Genomic DNA, 22958 nt, shown 5'->3' with positions numbered 1-22958 from the left:
TTCTTTCAGTTAGTCCTGACGTAGGGTCCCGACCCCGAAACATCAATTGTGCTTCTTCCTATGGATGCTGCCTGGCCTGCTGCGTTCCACCAGCATTTTGTGTGTATTTTGTACGTTGTGCTTTATAGGATTGCTTTTGTATTTATGATGTTTTTTTAAAATTGTGTTCTTTATGCGTTTCATTTTTTATGTAGCTTTGGATCCAGAGTAACAATTGCTTTAGTCTTATTTACGCTCGGGTACTGAATGACAGTACACAATCTTGCAAGGTGTTAAGTATAGATAGATAAGTATAGATATAGGTCAGTGTGGAGATTGTCGGCTGAAGAGTCATGTAGCACAGAAACAGGCCCCATAACTTTTCAGTGTCTGGCTACTACTACATTATCCTTTATAGTAACATTTTATTCTGGAGATTTAATAAAGGCTAATTACAGTTTTTTGGCATTTAATGTTATAGAACTAACACAACATCAACAGAACAAATGTAGCAATAAGGAAAAGCTTGAGATTTAGCTTAATGTGCTGTTGATCACGTAATCCTATCCTATAAGTCATCCCCCCCACCCCCAAGTGGGAACTTTCATAACTAATAACTGTTGCTTTACCGGTTCTAAGCCTGTTTAAATACTCTATACTGCAGTACTTCTTCCTGTGGTTTACCAGTGTGGGCTCATCTAGCCAAGACTGCATACTGAGTGGTGTGCAACAGCCACCCCACTTTAAAAAGAAATCACACACAGGTATCTTTCACTCTTCACTCCAGTGGAAATAAACTAACATCGACCATGAGAGACTCTAATTTCCTCCCACATTCCAAAGATGTACAGTTACGGTTAGTGAGTTGTGGGCATGCTATGGTTGGTGCCAGAAGCGTGGCAATTCTTGTGGGCAACCCTCAGCACAATCCTCGCTGACTCAACTGAACATAAATGACAAATTTCACTATATGTTTCAACATTCCTGTGACAAATACAAATATTTTACAGGCATATAGCACAGAAACAGGCCCTTCAGCACATCTAGTTCATGCCAATCTATTCTGTCTAGTCCCATCAACCTGCACCTGGACCATAGCCCTCTGTACCTCCTCCCATCCATATACAGTACTTCTCCAAACTTCTCATATGATACAGTCGAACCCACTTCCACTGGCAGCACGTTCCATAGTCACACCCCTCTCAATCTGTAATCCTACTAAAGCCTAATTTATACCTCTGCGTCAACGCAACGCCGTAAATACTGCATCGCCACAAACCTTACGCAAAGCCGACGCGGATCCCTACGCCAGAGACCACGTTGTTGCGACACACACCTCTCCCAAAATGTAACCGCGCATCGCGGCAACACAGACCGTAAGAACTGCGATTGGTCCACTTGGTAGCATCACATGTCATCCTACGCTGCAATAGCTTCCCATTGGGCGACTGAAGGGCAGGGAAGGAACTCTGGCTGCAATGCTTTCCAAAAAGCTTTACAGACCTCCGAAATTATGGAGGACACATTTCGCTTTTATGAAAAAAGACACTCGCTTCTTGTTTACCCTGAGAAAGACTACCATGACCATGAAGCCTTGCATGGGCAGGTGTGTGTGCATGCGTGACATGGGCAAATTGCAGAGCGACACAGACACACCAACGCACAAGTATAAATGCTCACAGTGCGTGTGTCATTTGTGTCGGTTACGGCGTCGCGTTGACGCAGAAGTATAAATCAGGCTTAAGGTTCCCCTTAAATATTTCACCTTTCACCCTACCTATGACCTCTAGTTCTAGTCTCACCCAACCTCAGTGGAAAAAAGCCTGCTTGCATTAACAATATCTACACCTCTCACAATTTGGAATCCCTCCATCAAATCTCCCCTCTTTGTTGTATGCTCCAAGGAATAAAGCTTTAACCAATTCAACCTTTTCTTATAACTCAGGCCCTCAAGTCCTGGCAACATCCTTTCAAATGTTCTCTGTCATTTTTTTTTATAAAAGATAAAATAGATAAATAGAAAAGAAAAATGCGCTTTAACCTCAATGTTAGCCAAAGTGGAAGATTAAGCAACTCATAGGCATTACCATCCATATTCTGAAAGTTACAATTGATCAAAAATATTGTGTATTTGGACCAGGCACAAAGACTGTGGCAAAAACAACAGCCTGGTATTCACCAGTGAATGACTCATTCCTCAGTCCCATCTCAAGTCAGAGTATACAGTAATGGGAAAATTCTTACTGTCTGATAAATGCAGCACAATTAACTCAAGAAACCTAACACCATCCAGAACAAAAGGAGTCACTCCTGTTCTCGATGTCTATTGCTTATATTTTTCCCTTTCCTTTTTGTATTTGCTCAGCTTGGTGTCCTTTGCACCTTGGTTGTGTCCCCGTTTCAGTCATGTGAGGTTTTTCCATTGATTCTGTTGTTTTTCCTATTTACTGTGAATGTCCACAAGAAAATAAATCTTGGGGTAGTATACGGTGATACATCTGTACTTTGATGATCAATTTACTTTGAACTTTGAACTGCCCGCTCATGACTTGCTCCACCATGAGCAAACCCTGGCTACAGTGGACTTCATCATCAATATGTCAAAGCTCCTTCCAGACACACACACACATTTCCACTACCTGCAAGCTCCTCTCCAAGTTAAGATGAAAACCTTTCAGCATCAAGCTCAAAATCTTGAAAGGCCCAACCTAGTGAAGAACGGCCTTCGTCATACAAACAATTAAGGCGACAGCTTATGTTTATCCTCTCAAGTAAAGAACAGATAGCAAAATGGTCTTGTTAACAGTGCCTAAATCAGATACCTGAATAAAGAACATTTTCATCCATCTTAGTGTTGAAAATGGTTCCCACCACTTAAAAATCATTAACTACCTAGAACAAAGGAGTTGCATTTCAGAACACAACAATTTTGCAAGACCACTGTGAGCTGAATATCTTTCTGAGTTTAAAGTTCAAAGTAAATTTTATTATCAAAGTGCATATAGGTCACCATATACAACTCAGAGATTCATTTTCCTGTGGGCATACTCAGCAAATCTATAGAATAGTAACTATAACAGAACCAATGAAAGATCAATCAGACTGCACAAGACAACAAAATGTGCATATGCAAATATAAATAATCAGCATTAAATAATGAGAAAATGGGATAATAAGATAAAGAGTCCTTAAAGTGAGATCACTGGTTATGGGAAACATCTCAATGATGGGGCAAGTGAGTGGAGTTATCCCTTTTTGTTCAAGTGCATGTTAGTTGAGGGGTAGTAACTGTTCCTGAACCCGGTGGTGTGATAAACGCACAGTAAAGAACTGATCCTATTTTACTGAGACCTTATTGATAACACCAGAAAGATCCTATCACAACGCACAAACCATTGTTGGAACTCCATGGGTCAGGCAGCATTGATAGAGGGGGAAAAAGTCAACGTTTTGGGTCAAGACTCTCTTTGTTGGGATTCAACAAAATCTTGTCCAAAATTCTGACATCTTTGATAAGATGTCCTTCTAACTGCCACTGATAATGTGAACTATTTGGGAGAATATTATATATTCATAGAGCACAGAAAGAGGCCCTTCAGCCCAACTAGTCCATGCTGACAAAGACGCCCATCCATGCAAGTCCCAGTTGCCTGTGTTTGGGCCCACAATCCTTATTATCAATTCAATTCATGAAGAACAGATTTCAGGCCTGCTTTCCTCAAAGCCCACCAAAAAAAAGTGACAAATTAAACATTTATCTCAAGATGGCTGCTAAGGCCCTGTTGGTTGAACTCTCTCTGTAGCTCAGGACAGAGTGAGTACAAGTTCCACACACAAAATGCTGGAGGAACTCAGCAGGCCAGGCAGCATCTATGGAAAAGAGTACATCGACGTTTCAGGCCGAGACCCTTCCTGAAACGTGATTGTACTCTTTTCCATAGATCCTGCTGGCCTGCTGAGTAAAAGTTCTAAGAGTACTGATCAAAGAAGAACAACTCAGTACTCTCTGGTATTCTGGCCAATCAGATATCATCACTGAAGTGAATTAGTTTTTTTATTATTCCATTGTTGTTTGAGGAAGCATGTTACCACACTTACAACAGTCAATACACATCATAAACTTCCAAATTACATAACATTCACTGGAGCCGTACAAATCAAACTGATTTATTTCCCTTCTAAGACGACAGACAGCACCTTTACCAATGTAGTACTTCATACTGGCATCAATTATTTGTCCAGATCACAGAATGAATCTCGAAACCACAAGGTTCCAGGTGAGTGCAGTATGAACTAAACAAATGAACCATAGAACCATAGAAACTACAGCACAGAAACAGGCCTTTTGGCCCTTCTTGGCTGTGCCGAACCATTTTCTGCCTAGTTCCACTGACCTGCACACAGACCATATCCCTCCATACACCTCCCATCCATGTATCTGTCCAATTTATTCTTAAATGTTAAAAAAGAACCCACATTTACCACCTCGTCTGGCAGCTCATTCCATACTCCCACCACTCTCTGTGTGAAGAAGCCCCCTCTAATGTTCCCTTTAAACTTTTCCCCCCTCACCCTTAACCCATGTCCTCTGGTTTTTTTCTCCCCTTGCCTCAGTGGAAAAAGCCTGCTTGCATTCACTCTATCTATACCAGTCATAATTTTATATACCTCTATCAAATCTCCCCTCATTCTTCTATGCTCCAGGGAATAAAGTCCTAACCTATTCAACCTTTCTCTGTAACTGAGTTTCTCAAGTCCCGGCAACAACCTTGTAAACCTTCTCTGCACTCTTTCAACCTTACTTATATCCTTCCTGTAATTTGGTGACCAAAACTGAATACAATACTCCAGATTCGACCTCACCAATGCCTTATACAACCTCATCATAACATTCCAGCTCTTATACTCAATACTTCGATTAATAAAGGCCAATGTACCAAAAGCTCTCTTTACGACCCTATCTACCTGTGACGCCACTTTTAGGGAATTTTGTATCTGTATTCCCAGATCCCTCTGTTCCACTGCACTCCTCAGTGCCTTACCATTAACCCTGTATGTTCTACCTTGGTTTGTCCTTCCAATGTGCAATACCTCACACTTGTCTGCATTAAACTCCATCTGCCATTTTTCAGCCCATTTTTCCAGCTGGTCCAAGTCCCTCTGCAGGCTCTGAAAACCTTCCTCACCGTCTACTACACCTCCAATCTTTGTATCATCAGCAAATTTGCTGATCCAATTTACCACATTATCATCCAGATCATTGATATAGATGACAAATAACAATGGACCCAGCACTGATCCCTGTGGCACACCACTAGTCACAGGCCTCCACTCGGAGAAGCAATTCTCTACCACCACTCTTTGGCTTCTTCCATTGAGCCAATGTCTGATCCAATTTACCACCTCTCCATGTATACCTAGCGACTGAATTTTCCTAACTAACCTCCCATGGGGGACCTTGTCAAAGGCCTTACTGAAGTCCATGTAGACAATATCCACTGCCTTCCCTTCATCCACTTTCCTGGTAACCTCCTCGAAAAATTCCAATAGATTGGTCAAACATGACCTGCCACGCACAAAGCCATGTTGACTCTCCCTAATAAGTCCCTGTCTATCCAAATGCTTGTAGATTCTGTCTCTTAGTACTTCCTCCAATAACTTACCTACTACCGACGTTAAATTTACCGGCCTATAATTTCCCGGATTACTTTTCAATCCTTTTTTAAACAATGGAACAACATGAGCCACTCTCCAATCCTCCGGCACCTCACCTGTAGACAGCGACATTTTAAATATTTCTGCCAGGGCCCCTGCAATTTCAACACCAATCTCCTTCAAGGTCCAAGGGAACACCCTGTCAGGTCCTGGGGATTTATCCACTTTAATTTTCCTCAAGACAGCAAGCACCTCCTCCTTTTCAATCTGTACAGTTTCCATGATCTCACTACTTGTTTCCCCCAATTCCATAGACTTCATGCCAGAATGGAGAAACCATCTTTGCTAGATTACTGCTGGCTTTAAAAACACAAGCACTCCTGCAGCAAGATGAATCAAATAGTGCTTTCACAGGCAGTGAGTGACATTCAGTGGTGTCACAACAGCAACCTTACACTCTATGTCAGTAAGACCAAGCAATTGTTTGTGGACTTCAGGAAGAGAAATTGGGAGAACTCGCACCAGTTCTGAACGAGCAGTTTCAAGTTCCTGGGTGTCAACATCTCTAAGGATCTATCCTGGGCCCAACGTATTAATGGAGTTACAAAGAAGACATGTCAGTGGCCATATGTCATTAGGTATTTGAAGATATTTGGTATGTCACCAAAGATTCCACCAAATTTCTACAGAAGTACCATGGCCAGCATTCTGACTGGTTTGCATCATCGTTTGGTGTTGAAGTGTCAATGCACAGGATTGTAAAAAGTTGCAGAGGGTTTTAAATCAGCCAGTTCCATCATGGACATCTTCAACAGGCAATCCCTCAAGTCAGTATCCATCACTAGGACCCTCACCATCGAGGACATACCTTCTTCTCATTATTATCATCAGAGAGGAGGTACAGGATCATGAAGACACACTCAATGTTTTAGGAATAGTTTCTTCCCCTCCTGCATCAGATTTCTTAACGGACTATCTCACTATTTGCAGAACTTTTTTATATTTCTAATTGCAACTTACAGTAATTTTTTAAATGTATTACACTGTAATGGTGCAACAAAACAACAAATTTCACAATGTATGTCAATGATAATAAACCTGATTCTGATTTTGGCTAACACAAAAGATCAGCATGCAAGACCCTCAGATTTTTCCTTGAAATGGTGTAAAAATACTTTAAAAGTTTTATAATGAAACAAATAATGAAGAAATGTTACACGCTTTGGTTGAAGAAGAAAAAGTTAAAGATCCCCCACCATCAGGGCCATTAAATCTTCTGAGCCATCATGGAATAGAAGATACGGAAGCCTGAAGTTCCACAGCACCAAGTTCAAGAACAGCTACTTCCCTTTAACCATTCTGCTCTTGAATCAAATGGCAGCACTACCTCAGCATAGTAACACTCTCCTCTCCTACCAGATTCTTTCTTCTCCAACCCTTGACCTTCCCTGCCCATCTGGCTTCACCTATCACCTTCCAGCTAGCCTCCATCCCTTCTCCCCTCCTTTTTGTTCTGTCCTCTTTCCCCTTTCTTCTCAGTTCTGAAGAAGGGTCTCGGCCCGAAATGTCAATTGTTTATACATTTCCATAAATGCTACCTGACCTGCTGAGGCCCTTCAGCATCTTGTGTAGCTCTGGATTTCCAGCATCTGCAGAATGCCTTCTGTTTATGAAAGCAACAAAATGACCAATTTGCCCTCAATGAACTTCGTCTTTTTTGTTCTAATTGTTTTCTTTGACTTTATCTTTTTCTAGTGAATATTGTGTCTCCAATGCTATGTGCCTGTGATGCTGTTGCAAGTAAGCTTTTTACCTCACTTATGGATACTCGTGCAAACGACAATAGACTCAACTTTGAATGACTTGGGGGCTCAGCAGTTCAATCACAAACAAGAGAAAATCTGCAGATGCTGGAAATCCGAGCAACACATACAAAATGCTGGAGGAACTCAGCAGGCCAGGCAACATCTGGGAAGAGTCCAGTCGGCAGGACTGGAGGAAAAAGCTGAGGAGTAGATTTAAAAGGTGGATGTAGGGGAATGAGAAACACTGTGGTGATAAATGAAACCTGAAGGGGGAGGGATGAAGTAAAGTGCTGCGAAGTTGATTGGTGAGACAGAAAGCCATGGAAGAAAGGGGAGAGGAGCACCAGAAGGCGGCAATGGGTGGGCAAGGAGATAAGGTGAGAGAGGGAAAAGGGGATGGGAAATAAAGGGGGGTGGGGGGGGGTCAATACTGGAAGTTTGAGAAATTGAGGTTCATGCCATCAGGTTGGAGGCTACCCAAACGGAATACAAGGTATTATTCCTCCACCCTAAGTGTGGCCTCATCATGACAGTGGAGCAGGCCGTGGATAGACATACTGGAATGGGAATGGGAAGTGGAATTAATATGGGTGGCCACTGGGAGATCTCACTTTTTCTGGCAGATGAAGCGTAGGTGCTCTTTTGTTAGTCTAAGGAAAGAGACTGGAAGAAATTTCTTGATCAGAAGTTCGAACAGCAGAAAATGCAATGGCATGGGTACAAACAAGGTATGCACCTATAACACTGAACATAATCCACAATCTGTGGGCTCACTTTCAAGTACTCTACAACTCATGTTCTCAATATTACTCATTATTTATTTATTATTGTTTTTCATTTGCACAGTGTGTAATTTTTCATTGATTCTATGGCATTTGTTTGATCTACTGTGAATGCCTGCAAGAAAATGAATCTCAGAGGAGTGTACAATTTGATAACAAATTTACTTTGAACAGTGGGTATGCACCTGCAGAGGAGAACTTGGGTACAGAGATGGAAGCAGAGTAATGATAAAGAACTACAAAAGAAATCAAAGAGTGGGATTAGTCTTTGCTCCAACAAGTTTGATGTGGACATGGAGTTGAAAAGTCTCTTTCTGTGCTGCAGTTTTCCCTGCTTCTATTGGGAGAATGCAGAACTTGTTGAGGTTTGTAACTAGGTCAAGGGTGAGATATCAATGGAAAAAGCTGTTATCATGGGTCTCGTCACAGACCAAACAGCAACGATGGTCTGAAAGCACCACACAACAATCACTGACAAGAGTCTTAAAAATGAATTACCTGGTATGTTTCTTTTACGACTACAAAAAAAATAGTAAAACAGCAGCCCTGGGTCCTGATTGGAAAGTGAAAACAGAGCAGCTCAGACAAGTAGCAAGACAAACTTCACCAATAAACATAGTGCTTAACAAAGCAAGTACTCTGTTGCTAATTATTAAAGCACACCACTGGGTTGGTTACTCAAAATAAAAAAAGAACAAAGTTTCAGATGCTATTACTGAAAGGAACACATTCAGCCAGAGAGACAGTGAAGCCATTCAACACATTTTTTTATAAAACTCCTTCATTTCCATCCCAACAGTACTTAAGTAGAACTTGAAACTTGAATTAATTCTGAAGCATGAAACAGTAAAAAGAGAATATATTGTTAGCACAACATAACTATTCCAAGCAGTTCAAACAATGTCAAGATTTCAAATTGCCTTTTCTAATACGAAGCAGCTCACTTGAAGAGCATAGAATTAATGTCACAGATTACAAATTCTCTCAAAAAGAATGCAAATGTTTCCTTCTTGACTACATTTGTGCACATGCATGGACAAGAATGTAAAGGTTTTGCTGAAGGAATTGTGCAGATTTGCTTCAATGTGCTAAGGAGAGAGGTGGGATTTAAGAGAACAGCTCAAGAATCATAAAACATATTTCATTAAAGTTTCTAAATAGAACCCAATTCCAAAATCCAGAAGTGGCAACTAGCAAATTGGAATTAGTTTGTTACTATCACATGTACCGAGATACAGTGAAAAGCTTGCCTTGCATACATTCATACAGATCAGATCATTACACAATGCACTGAGGTAGAACAAGGTAAAATAATTAACAATCTAAAGTGTAACAGATACATGGAAAGTGCAGTACATTTAACCTATAAGGTGCAAGATAACAACATAGATGGTGATGTCAAGAGTCCATTTTATTGCACTAAGGAATTATTTAATAGTCTCATAACATTGGGGTGATTTGTCGTTAAGACTGATGGTATGTGTTTTCAGGTTGTTGTATCTTTTGCCCAATGGGAGAGGGGAGAAGACAGAACACCTGGAGTGGGCGGGGTATTTGATAATAACTATTTATTTAATTATTTATGGTGCAACTGTAACAAAAACCAGTTTCCCCTGGGATCAATAAAGTATGACTATGACTATATTGCCTGTTTTACTGAGGCAGCAAGTCCACAGTGGATGGCTGGTTTCCATGAATTCCTGAGCTGTGTCCACAACTCTGCAGTTTCTTGCGGTCCCATGCAGAGTAGCTGTCATATCAAGCTGTTATGCATCCAGATAGGATGCTTTCTACAGTGTATCAATACAATTTGGTAAAGTTTTCTTGACCATGGCATCTACACGGATGGACCGTGTGTGTGTGTGTGTGTGTGTGTCCTTAACTCCTGGTGGAGTCGTTAGGGTGGCATCATGACAACCTTTTGGTATGCTCAACGTACAGCATGTTTTGGGCATCTGAAATCTGGTGGAGCCCGTCCTTCTCCAGGATATTTTTTTTACGAGGTCAAGTTGTTAGCTCGACACTCAACCCAGGCACGGAAGGAGAGCATGCAAGGGAGCCATCCAGATTCGAACTCAGGACCTTTCGCCCCGAAGTCCAGCGCTGATGCCACTACACCACCAGCCGGCCTATCTTATCTTTAAATATCGTATCTTAACATTATCTTTAAATCCATGTAACTATTTGAAGGGATACAATTGTTAAAAAAGTGTTCTGGTAGACATTTAAATATTCAAGGCAGGGAAAAATAAGCTCCTGATGAGAATGCAAGGAATGGATAAAAAAACAGCATGGATATTGTGGGCTGAAGGGCCTGTTTTTTTGCTGTACAAATATGACTCTCTGTTCATTGTAGATTGTTTAAGTATCACACTCCTTCCCATTAAAGACTTTTTCTTATGCTAGTTTGTTTTACAGCCGTGTTCAAAGTCTCCGAATGTGTTCTCTCTCTTTCATTGTAGTGAACGAAACCTTTGCTAAGTGATCACATTTTTAAATTCCTCTATTGAGGTAAACATTCCTTTAAATGTATGTTATCCCAAAGGGGGATAACTTCACTCAAACACCACTTCATCATTGAAAAGTTCCCACAACCTACAGACTCATTTTCAAGCACTCATTTCATGTTCTCAATACTTACTTATTAGTATTATTTCTTTCTTTTTGAAATTTGCAGTTTGTTGTCTTTGCGCACTGGCTGAACGCCCAAGCAAGTGTGGTCTTTCATTGACTGGGCTGCATCCACCACTTTTTAAAATCAAACAAAAAAGTTCGACACACACACACACAATGCCAGAGGAACTCAGAACTTTGGCCCAAAATGTTGACTTTTTCATTCTCCTCCATAGATGCTGCCTGCCTTGCAGAGTTCCTCCAGCATTTTGCGTATGAGTCTCACACCTATTTCTGTACTCTCCTTTGGCTCTGCACCACTCTAATTTTGGCCCTTAGTCACCTCAGTGTATAATTTATGTTTCAACTAGCTGCAAGATGGAGAATTCTGGTCTTTAAACCTCTTACTACTTTGATCAATTATCTTCATGAGAAGGTCAACATGAATTTTGGTCTAGACACATTCCTAAGAGGCAATTTAAGCTATTTTAATTAATTACTTAAATGTTATAATTGCTGTATAATACAATATTCATCTCTCGAACAGAAAACCCTACAAAAAGTGGTGGATATGGCACAGTCCATCATAGGTAAAGCCCTCCCCACCATTGAGCACATCTACATGGAGCCCAGTAGCAGGAGAGCATGCATCCATTTTCAAGAACATCAGGCCACACTCTCTTCTCACTACTGCCATAGGGAAGGAGGCACAGGAGCCTCAGGACCCACGCCATCAGGTTCAGAAACAGCCTACACCCATCAAGTTCCTGAAACAGCATGGATAACTTTACTCACCGCAACACTGAACTGATTCCACAACCTATGGACTCACTTTCAAGGACTCTACAACTCATGTTCTCAAATATTATTTATTTACTTATTTATTATTTTTTTTTCTTTTTGTCATCGTTTGTACAGTCTGTCATCTTTTGCACATTGGTTGTCTGCCAGTCTGTTTTTGTGTAGGTTTTCATGGTGTTTCTTTGTATCTACTGTAAATGCCTGCAAGAAAATGAATCTCAGGGTAGTACATGGTGATATATAGGTACTTGGATAATAAATTCACTTTGACCGACTATTTAAGTGCACTATTTAATATGCGCAGGCAAAGTCTGCTCAAATGAGTGAGACCTACAAGGAACGCATATATAGAGAAAGCTGCATTATCTATCACAAGCGAAAGAATAAATCACACAACGGTCTAGACGCGTTCCGTTCATAATGTACATTCAAAGTTTACACCGACCAGGGTAACAGTGCATACGGACACGGTGCGCACTCCGGGTTTCAGCCCGGGCTCCGTATTGACACGGTTCCGTGGGGATACGGTGGATCACCCCAGGCCTCGCACCGACACGGAGCACGCCCCCGGGGTCAAGCCGGGCTCCGGGGGGTCACCCCGGACTCCGCATCGGTAAAGCCGAACGCCGGTTTACGCGGGGATTCCGCACGTGGTACGCACGCGCGGTTACCACGGTGACCGACATCAGTAGGCGCGGGGCGGACCCGATCGCGAGCTGCTGCCTGGTTGGCTGCTTCGAAACCTGCCTTCAAAACCAGTTCGGAAAGCGATAGCGCGTCGCCTCTCCGCCGCCAACCCGGTCAGTTCACCACAGCCTCCGCTGAAAGGCTTCCCGTTGACCGGTTCCCTGCCGCAAACGCAGCCCTCGCCCCTTCGCTCCTCGTCTCCGTCGGACTGCAGCTGGCTCAGCCTAACCTACTGCTGGTGTCTGCAGGGCCCGCCCCTCCCGCGCGCGCTCTGTTCCCATTGGCAGCTTCCTCTTCACCGCACCTTCCAATTGGCTCCGTACGCGCGTCAATGAGACGGACTTTTGTCCCGCCTAATACCTCGTCTTTGGGTTGACGTCAAGGCCGGAAGTTATTTTCAATGATGTCATTGTTTTACATCATTGCAAAAATTTAAAGAGGCACTGATATGTTTTGAACCCACTGTTCAGTTTTCTCAGCAATTATTTAACAATTAAAATTTGTAAGGATGCTTTTTATCTTTCTGTGAAAATTTTAAAGCTTACAATTTAGTACTGAGGGAGTGCTGCCTTTTGAATATGATATTAAATATCACAGATAGACAAATAAAGTCCAATTGCATCATAACAGAAAATAGCAGGGAGATTTTATCAATGTTCTCCCTATTATTTATCCTACACCAGCATTATTAAAGCTCTTCTGTCATGTCGGCCCATGGCCTCATCTACTGCTGCAATGAGGTCACATTCAGGTTGGAGAAGCAACACCTTTTATCCCATCTGGGTAGCTCCAACCAGCTGGAGTGAAGATCAATTTCTCAAACGTCCAGTAATGCCCCCCTCCCATCCTCCACCAATCCCCATTACCACCTCTCTCCCCTTATCTTTTTACCTGCCCATCACCTCCCTCTAGTGCTCCTCCTCCTTCCCTTTCTTCCATAGCATTCTGTCCTTTCCTATCAGATTCTCCCCATCTCCAGCCCGTTATCATTTTCTCCAAACATAGAAACATAGAAAAATAGGTGCAGGAGTAGGCCATTCGGCCCTTCGAGCCTACACCGCCATTTATTATGATCATGGCTGATCATCCAACTCAGAATCCTGCACCAGCCTTCCCTCCATACCCGCTGATCCCTGTAGCCACAAGGGCCATATCTAACTCCCTCTTAAATATAGCCAATGAACTGGCCTCAACTGTTTCCTGTGGCAGAGAATTCCACAGATTCACCACTCTCTGTGTGAAGAAGTTTTTCCTAATCTCAGTCCTAAAAGGCTTCCCCCTTATCCTCAAACTGTGACCCCTTGTTCTGGACTTCCCCAACATCGGGAACAATCTTCCTGCATCTAGCCTGTCCAATCCCTTTAGGATTTTATACGTTTCAATCAGATCCCCCCTCAATCTTCTAAATTCCAACGAGTACAAGCCTAGTTCATCCAGTCTTTCTTCATATGAAAGTCCTGCCATCCCAGGAATCAATCTGGTGAACCTTCTTTGTACTCCCTTTATGGCAAGAATGTCTTTCCTCAGATTAGGGGACCAAAACTGCACACAATACTCCAGGTGTGGTCTCACCAAGGCCTTGTACAACTGCAGTAGTACCTCCCTGCTCCTGTACTCGAATCCTCTTGCTATGAATGCCAGCATACCATTCGCCTTTTTCACCGCCTGCTGTACCTGCATGCCCACTTTCAATGACTGGTGTGTAATGACACCCAGGTCTCGTTGCACCTCCCCTTTTCCTAATCGGCCACCATTCAGATAATAATCTGTTTTCCTATTTTTGCCACCAAAGTGGATAACTTCACATTTATTCACATTAAATTGCATCTGCCATGAATTTGCCCACTCACCCAACCTATCCAAGTCACCCTGCATCCTCTTAGCATCCTCCTCACAGCTAAAACTGCTGCCCAGCTTCGTGTCATCCGCAAACTTGGAGATGCTGCATTTAATTCCCTCATCCAAGTCATTAATATATATTGTAAACAACTGGGGTCCCAGCACTGAGCCTTGCGGTACCCCACTAGTCACTGCCTGCCATTCTGAAAAGGTCCCGTTTATTCCCACTCTTTGCCTCCTGTCTGCTAACCAATTCTCTATCCACATCAATACCTTACCCCCAATACCGTGTGCTTTAAGTTTGCACACTAATCTCAAACAACTTCCCAGCTCTTTACTTCACCCCTCCCCCTGCCAGTTTCACCTTTCAACTTGTACGTCTTCCTTCGCTCCCCCCACCTTCTTATCTGGCTTCTCCTCTTTTTTTCTCCTGTCCTTATGAAGGGTCTCAGTGCGAAATGTTAACTGCTTATTCGATTCCATAGATGCTGCCTGACCTGCTGAGTTCCTCCAGCATTTTGTGTATGCATCCATTTCCGTTCTCACCTGCCTGTCACCTCCCCCTTCCTTTTCCCTTTCTCCCATGGTCCATTCTCTTCTCTTATCAGATTCCTTCTTCTTCAGACCTTTACCTTTTCCACCTATCACCGCACATCTTCTCATTTCATTCCCCCCTCCCCCACCCAGCTGACCACCTATCACCATCTTCACTTGTACTCCTATCCCCATCCCCACCATCTTATTCTGTCTTCTTCCTCCTTCCTTTCCAGTCCTGAAGAAAGGTCTCGGCCCAAAACATTGACTGTTTATCCCTTTCCATAGATGCTGCCTGACCTGCTGAGTTCCTCCAGCACTGCATGTGTGTTACTCTGGATGTCCAGCATCTGCAGAACCTCTTGAGTCTATTATTAAAACCTTATGTCTCATAAATTCTTTAACAATTAAGAACATATTGCTGTTTATGTAGACTTGCTTTAGCCATAACACCTGCATTTCTATATTGTGTGTCTATTATTATGTTCTGGCCAGTTCTGCATAAATCTATTCTATCACACAAATCTTTAAAAATGTAATGACAATTTTTCTTTGCAAAACTTTCCTCTTGATTGAAGCAAAACTATTTTTTCCACCTCCAAATAATTAGAAGTTAATTTCAATTACTCGGGAAAGTCTCCTCCCTATTTTTTAGCCTTGATACCTAAGTAATCTTTCCTCAAATCTTCCAAATCCATGCAATTTCTGCATTATGACTTTGTCAAGAACAGATCCTATTGACCTATTTGATTGTATTAACCACATATCCTTTGCTTTTCAAAAGATTATCAAACCATGGAATTGTGAAATTCAGCAACATACCCTCAGCGGCCATTCCTATGCGAACCATCAAGTACCCATCAGTACTTAACCCACTTACCCATACTTGGTCTGTGCCTTGGCAATTCAAGGACTTAAGTAGATAGTTACTGTATTTAAAAATCAATAAAGATTCAGATTACAAGGTTCAAAAGTTCAAATGTTCATTTTATTGTCAATCTCATTTTGTTGTACACTACAACTCTGATATTTGTCTTCTCCAGATAGCCATGAAATACAGAAAGATCATGGAAGTTGTTGAAAGAAAAGACATCAATTATCCCCTCAGGATGAAAAAGAAAAAGAAACAAGACTTGTAAACCCCAAAACCCCCCGTCCCCTCCTTTGCAGAAAAAAAGCGACAATAACATCAAATCCCCAACCCCCAATGCCCATCACTGCAGAAGAAGACAGTGACAATAACGTCAAATCCCTGACCCCCTCACTCACAGAAAAGAACAGCAACAATTTTTATCAAAACCCCCACACCCCTTTCACACACAAAAAAACACACAGAAAAACACCAAGAACAGACCCCAAATCCCCAACCGCTCCCTCTCACAAAACTAACCTATCATCCACCTGTCAATTGGCCACGAGAACGACAACACCGAAAAACTGAAGGAGACCAATACAAAGTACGGTACAATAATCACATCAGTCTCAGAACATCAAAAGCATCTTCCCATCAGCATTCAAGGGGAGCGGTCGCACAAACTCAGTCGTTCCGTGAAGAGTGACCGCCACCCCGGGTCCGAACACCACCAACCTGACTACCGATCATTGTCACCCCCGTGGCCTCCATTGAGAGCAATCCCTGACCCACTCCGCATTTGTCTCAGTGCTTCAATCTTCCTCGATGCTTGGAAATGGAACTGTTCATGATCCATTTCCCACGAGTGAGCTTGTGTTCTCAGTCCTTTCCGGAACCCCCTCATTCATTTATCAAATGTACATTGAAAAATGTATCATTTGAGTTAACAAGCAGCATGCAGGGGGCAGCCACCAACACAGCATGCCCACCATGCTCGGCAGAACAACAACAAAAATCTATGTGAGAATCAGGTTCATTATTACTGACATAGGTTGTGAAATTTGTTACCTTGTGGAAGCTTATGACATAAAGACTACTGTAAGTTAAAAATAAATTAACTAATAGTGCAAAAGAGGAATAATAAGGTAGTGTTCATGGGTTCATGGACTATTCAGAAATCTAATGGCAAAGGGGAAGAAGCTGTTTTTAAAACTTTGAGGGTGGGTCTTCTGGCTCCTGTATCTCCTCCCTGATAGATGTGATGAGAAGAGGGTGATGGTCTTTAATGATTATGAAGAAAGCACAGCAGCACCTCCACTTCCTTAGAGGTCAGCATGGCACCTAAAACTTTGACATATCTCCATAGATGTGTGGTGGAGAGTATATTGACTGGTTGCATTATGCCCTGGTATGGAAACACTAGTGCCCTTGAAAGGGCAATCCTACAAAAAGTAGTGGATACGCCCCGGTATATCATGGGTTAAGCCCTTCCCTCCATTGAACACATCTACAATGAAGTGCTGTCACAGGAAAGCAGCTTCCATCATATAAAACCATATAACCATATAACAATTACAGCACGGAAACAGGCCATCTCGGCCCTTCTAGTCCATGCCAAACTCTTACTCTCACCTAGTCCCACCAACCTGCACTCAGCCCATAACCCTCCATTCCTTTCCTGTCCATATATCTGTCCAATTTAACTTTAAATGACAACATCGAACCTGCCTCAACCACTTCTGCTGGAAGCTCGTTCCACACAGCTACCACTCTCTGAGTAAAGAAGTTCCCCCTCATGTTACCCCTAAACTTTTGTCCTTTAACTCTCAACTCATGTCCTCTTGTTTGAATCTCCCCCACTCTCAATGGAAAAAGCCTATCCACATCAACTCTATCTATCCCCCTCATAATTTTAAATACCTCTATCAAGTCCCCCCTCAACCTTCTACGCTCCAAAGAATAAAGACCCAACTTGTTCAACCTAAAACTTGTTCAATCATCAAGGACCCTCACCAACCAGGACATGCTCTCTTCTCGTTGCTGCCATCAGGAAGAAGATAAATGAGCCTTGGGACTCAAAGCACCAGGTTCAGAAACAGTTATTAACTTTTAACCATCAGCTTCTTGAACCAGAAGGGATAACTTCACTCAACTTCAATTGTCTCGTCACTGAACTGTTCCTACAACCTAGGGACTCACTTTAATGGACTCTTCATTCTGAGCTTTCGATATTTATTGCTTACTTTTTTTCCTCTTATATTTGCCCAATTTGTGGTCCTTGGTACATTGGTTGTTTGTCCGTCCTGTTGGGTGAGGTCTTTCATTGGTTCTTGGATTCACTGTGTATGCCTACAAGAAAGCAAATCTGTGGGTTATATATGATGACATATATGTACATTGATAATAAGTTTACACTTAACTTTGATTGTTGGCGCGTGGTCAAGTGGTTAAGGCGTTCGTCTAGTGATTTGAAGGTGGCTAGTTCGAGCCTTGGCTGAGGCAGCGTGTGTGTCCTTGAGCAAGGCACTTAACCACACATTGCTCTGCGACGACACTGGTGCCAAGCTGTATGGGTCCTAATGCCCTTCCCTTGGACAACATTGGTGTCGTGGAGAGGAGAGACTTGCAGCATGGGCAACTGCTGGTCTTCCATACAACCTTGCCCAGGCGCAAATCCACGGTCCCATGAGACTAACGGATGCCTAAAAAAAATGTACATTGATAATAAGTTTACACTTAACTTTGATGTTTGCCACCTTCAAAGTTCAAAGTATTTTTATTATCGAGGTACATATATGTCACCTTATACAACCCTGAGATTCATTGTCTTACGGGAATTCACAGTAAATACAAGAAACACAATAGAATTAACGAAAGACCAACAGAATAGGCAGTCAGCCAATGTGCAAAAGATAACAAGCTGTACAAATACAAAAAGAAAGAGAAGAATTACCTCCTTGAGTCACCACAGTTTGGAGACGTCCTTGATGGAGGGTGAGTTGTACCCATGATGAAGGTGGCTGGGTCTGCAGCACCCTGCAGGTTTTTTTGATCCTGTACGTTGGAGTCTCCACACCAGGTAGTAATGCAGTCAGTCAGAACGTGCTCCCCCAGCATCTTGCTGATGGTTGACTTGATTATAGTTTGCAAATGAGCCACCTTGCATCTTTTTACCATAATTAATTGTTGAGATCACAACAAATAAAAATAACGTTAAAATAACTCTAAAAATAACCCTTATCCTAACTCAACCGAGCCACCTTGCATCTTTTGACCATAATTAAAGGGAGAATTGTTGAGATCACAGCAAATAAAAATAACTCTAAATGTAACCCTTATCCTAATGCAGCGGAGCCACCTTGCGTCTTTTTATGATATTAAAGGGAGAGAGTATTGTTGAGATCACAGCAAATAAAGTTAAGACCAAAATATTGGTCGAGAGAAAAAGAACACCAAAACTTTGTGTATGGAGACACCGTGTGGTTGGTAGTCATTACAACAAAGATTTCTTTACCTTTCACTATAATATTGTTGGATTTCAGGCAAAGAATACGGTACATTATAGAACAGTAGAGGAACTTTGGCCCGTGATGTTGTGCTATCCTACTTTAAGAACAATCTAACCCTTCCTTCCTACGTAGCCCTCCAGTTTGCTTTCATCCTCGTGCCTATTTAAGAGCTTCGTAAATGCTTCAAATGTATCTGCCTCTACCACCACCCCTGGCAGAGGTTTCCAGGTGGTGGACTTCCCTGGGGATGTATGCCAAGCAATAAACTTGAACTTGCAATAATTTTATACTTTTGCCCGTAGTTACCACTGTGCCAGGTCCAGCCTCAATAGCAGCTCTGACAAACTGACTGGCCACAGATAAGCACTGAACCCCAATCTGGTAGTTAGGCAATAAATTATGGTGGCAGGGAGAATAAATTTCTCCCTCCTCACATTTATCCCTGCAAGTGGCCACCTGCTGATACACCTCCTCCCTCACCTCCGGTCAACACTCCAAACAGTCCTTGCAGGTGAGGCAACACTTCACATGCGATTCTCATGGGCTCGTCTATTGTGTCTGGTAATCCCAATGTGGCCTCCTCTACATTGGTGAGACCCATCAAAATTTTGGGGACCGCTTCATTGAGTACCTCCACTCCATCTGCCACAAGTGGAACTTTCCGGTGGCCAAACATTTTAATTCCAATTCCCATTCCCGTTCCCGTTCCACCATGTTGGTCTATGGCCTTGTCTTGTGTCAAGATGACGCCACCCTCTTGGTGGAGGAGCAACCCTCATATTCCATCTGGGTAGCCCCCACTATGATGGCAGAATATTGATTTCTCCTTTTGGAAAAATAATTGTTCCCCCCCTACCCACTTCTTCTATTCTCCACTCTAGCCTCTTACCTCTTTTCACCTGCCTATCACAGACATCCCACCCTGCAAAAACTGATTTCAGGGAGGTAGCACCATCAACTTGCGGGAGACTTCCGGGAGAGGTGGGATGTCTGCAATAGAGTAGCTCCCTAGCAGCCAGCCAGCTAGTTTAAATAACGTTAGCTATGCTAATGAACGAATGACAGCTGTTAAACTCACATCAACATGTCTTTTACAGTCTTAACCCACCACGGACAATAGAAAAGTCACTGTTGCAAACAGTGCAGCGAGCAACACTGTCATTATTTTGACCCCTATAAGGCAGGGGTACACTTCAGTGTAGTCTGGGGTGACGTACGTTTTATATATTTTTTTGGAACACTCTGCCATGGCGCACTCTCGCTCGCGCGCTCTCTCTCTCTCGTGGTCGCTCGCGCGCTCTTAAGCGCTCTTGCTTGCTTTCTCTTTCGCTCGCTCTCTCGCTCGCGTGTTCTCGCTTGCTTTCTCTCGCTCGCTCTCAAAAAAGATGATTTCCGTGATATTGTATATAATTTGCAGGCATCAGGGAGCCACTATTAATATGCAGGAGACTCCCGGAACTTCCGGGAGAGGTGGGATGTCTGCTATCAGTTCACTCTGGGTCCCCTCCTCCTTCCCTTTCTCCTATGATCCACTCTCCTCTCTCATTAGATTCCTTCTTCTCCAGCCCTTTATCTTTCTAACTCACCCGGCTTCACCTACCACTTTCTAGCTATCCTCCTTCCCCTCCCACCACCTTTTTATTCTGACATCTTCCCCCTTTCTTTTCAGTCCTGAAGAAGGGTCTTGGCCTGAAACAACTTCTTCTTCATGTACCTTGCGCATTACACGCTTGGCTGATCATGGCTTTCCACATCGAATGATCCCCTGCAGCATCAATGATATCCCGCACACTTAGATCTGTTAGTTCTTTCACAGCGTCCATATATTTTCTTCTTTTCCTTCTTGTTCCACGTTTCCCAGGCATACGGCCTTGCACCATTCTATTTCTCCCTTTCTGATGACATGGCCCAGGAATTTGTTTCCTCTCATTTAATGTACTCATTAAAGACCTTTTTGTATGGGCATGTTGGAGTACCATCTCATTAGTTACCCTATCTCTATATGATATTTTCAGCATTCTTAGAAGCCACATCTCTGTTGCTTCTAAGTTTCTTTGGAGTTCTGGTGTTATAGTCCATGTTTCAGAAGCATACAGCAAGATTGATCAGATACAACATTTTGGTAGCCTATGCCTTGTTGTCATAGAAATGTCTCTGTAGGCAAAAAATGGGTTTCATTTTTTGGAAGTTGGTTTTGGCAATGGCAATTCTTCTTTTTATTTCTACTTTACTTCTAGCATCTTGTGATATAAAGCTACCAAGGTAACTAAAGCTGGTCCTTGGTTCAATCTCTTGGTTACCGATGTACAGTTGGCAGTTGGGAGTATCCTGCTGTTTTGATATTACCATACATTTGTTTTTTTTACAGTTGACGGTTAGACCAAAATCTGCACTTGTTTGTATTACTTCGTCTAGGAGGATTTGTAGGTCTTCTGCAGCACTTGCTATTAGGGTGGTGTCGTCTATATATCTTATGTTGTTGATGGTAACACCTCCAATTTTTATCCCATCTAGGTCTTCTATTTCTCTGAGAATCTGGCCTGAAACATTAACTATTTATTCATTTCTATGGATGCTGCCTGATCTGGTAAGTTCCTCTTGCATTTTGTGCGTGTTGCTTTGGACTTCCATTTTAACTAGCATTCCGTTGTAGATAGGTTACATAGCTTAACTTTAGTTTTAACTCATTAGCCTCATGGTAGTGTTGCAGCTCTATAAAACCCTGATTAGACCACATTTGGAATGTTGTGTTCTGTTCTGGTTGCCTCATTATAAGAGGAGTGTGAAAACTTTAGAGAGGGTGCAGAGATTTACCAGGATGCTGCCAGGATTGGAGAGTAGGTCTTATGAGGGTAGGTTAAGTGAGCTGGGGCTTTTCCCTTTGGAGTGAATTTTTGACTTGATTGAAGTGTATAAGATGATAAGAGACGTAGATCAAATGGATAGTCGGTAACTTTTTTTCCAGGCTACAAATGGTTAATACGAGGGGGCGTAATTTAAGACGGTTGAAGGAAAGGATGGGGGGATGTCAGAGTTAAGTTTTTTACACAGAGAGTGGTGGGTGCGTGGAACACCCTGCAAGGGTGGTGGTAGAGGCAGATACATTAGAGATATTTAAGAGACTCTTAGACAGGCACATGGATGACAAAACATAATGGGTGGCTCTGTGGGAGGAAAGGTTCTAGCAAGATATGTGGAAAGAAACAGCTGTTCATATTTCAGCTCTAAGACCCTTTGTCAGAATGGGGAAGGAGAGATAAAGAAAGGTAAGTTTTAATTTGCCGCGAAGCTGCTCAGAGGAATGAATAAGACAGCTAACTTTTATTGGATTCTGCGGGCAAGTAATTGATCTATGTCCAACTGTAGCCTGCCCAACTTTCTCTCCCGTCACTTGCCTCCAGTGGTTGAGAGGGGAGTGGAGTCTGTCTTTTCAGACTAACATTCGGTGTAAAAATTCCACTGGGTAATGCTGAAGTCTGGTAATCTTAAGCATCACCATTGTTCAGTAAAAGACTGCATCATCTTTCTAATACTCATCCAATTTAATGGTGAAATTAATTACATTCTCTGTAAATATCTCAAGTGACTGTCTGTTTGAACTGCTGTTTTACATAATTATTGGCCTTGTTTCTTTGACTTTGTTTCTGATTAAATGAAATAATTTTCTGCCTGAGAATAGGAGGGGTGTATTGGTCTAGATATTCAGCATCCAAAGAATCTCTTGTGTTTATCAAAGTAAATGTCTCCTCTTGAAAAGATGTTCCATTCTACCAAATCAACTGGTCGCCCCTTCAATATTCATTCGTTTATCATGTGTCATGTCGGATAACACAAGTGATCATGGTCATTCCATGACCATGATTGTTCTTGGCAAATTTTTCTACAGAAGTAGTTTGCCGTT

The 22958-nt window shown here is 42.4% G+C and overlaps 1 protein-coding gene across 1 annotated transcript in view; it reads right to left on the bottom strand.

Moving 5' to 3' along the window:
• The window catches only part of pak1 (p21 protein (Cdc42/Rac)-activated kinase 1), a 318106-nt gene extending 305545 nt beyond the window's left edge, over window positions 1–12561 (bottom strand). The window contains exon 1 of the mRNA XM_063054636.1: window positions 12383–12561. The gene's annotated coding sequence lies outside the window, so the exon portion shown is untranslated. The remainder of the gene's footprint in view (window positions 1–12382) is intronic.
• Window positions 12562–22958: the final 10397 nt, after the last annotated feature.

This window comes from Mobula hypostoma, chromosome 7, assembly GCF_963921235.1.
Source record: "Mobula hypostoma chromosome 7, sMobHyp1.1, whole genome shotgun sequence".
Classification (NCBI taxonomy): Eukaryota; Metazoa; Chordata; class Chondrichthyes; order Myliobatiformes; family Myliobatidae; genus Mobula; species Mobula hypostoma.
This window is presented reverse-complemented; position numbering and strand designations above follow the sequence as displayed.